The sequence below is a fragment of the Mesitornis unicolor genome, unplaced genomic scaffold (genome assembly GCF_000695765.1).
Source record: "Mesitornis unicolor isolate BGI_N332 unplaced genomic scaffold, ASM69576v1 scaffold21490, whole genome shotgun sequence".
NCBI lineage: Eukaryota > Metazoa > Chordata > Aves > Mesitornithiformes > Mesitornithidae > Mesitornis > Mesitornis unicolor.
Window position 1 is genome coordinate 1 of NW_010157845.1, and position 338 is coordinate 338.

The following is a 338-nucleotide window of genomic DNA, read 5'->3' on the forward strand; positions in this document are numbered from 1 at the left end:
AGGGGAGACCCAAATTGCACCCGGAGAGACCCAAATTGGGCCAGATTTGTCTTTTTTCCCCATTTTTTTCATACCTCACGTCGCACTCGATGAGTTTCGAGCCCTTCCAGGTGCTTCGCAGCCCCTTTTTCCCTCAGAAAACCCCCAAATCCCTCACCCGGCCCCGCAGGGGGCGACGCCTCTGCCGCAAACCCACCCCAACCTTCACACTTGCCGCCCCTCACAGCGCGCAGCCAATCAGCGACGCCTCCTCCGCTGCTCCTCGCCTCTGATTGGCTATCATCACCCACCGCCCCGCCTCCTCGTCTTTGACAGGCAGCCCCCGATGGGGGGGGGGG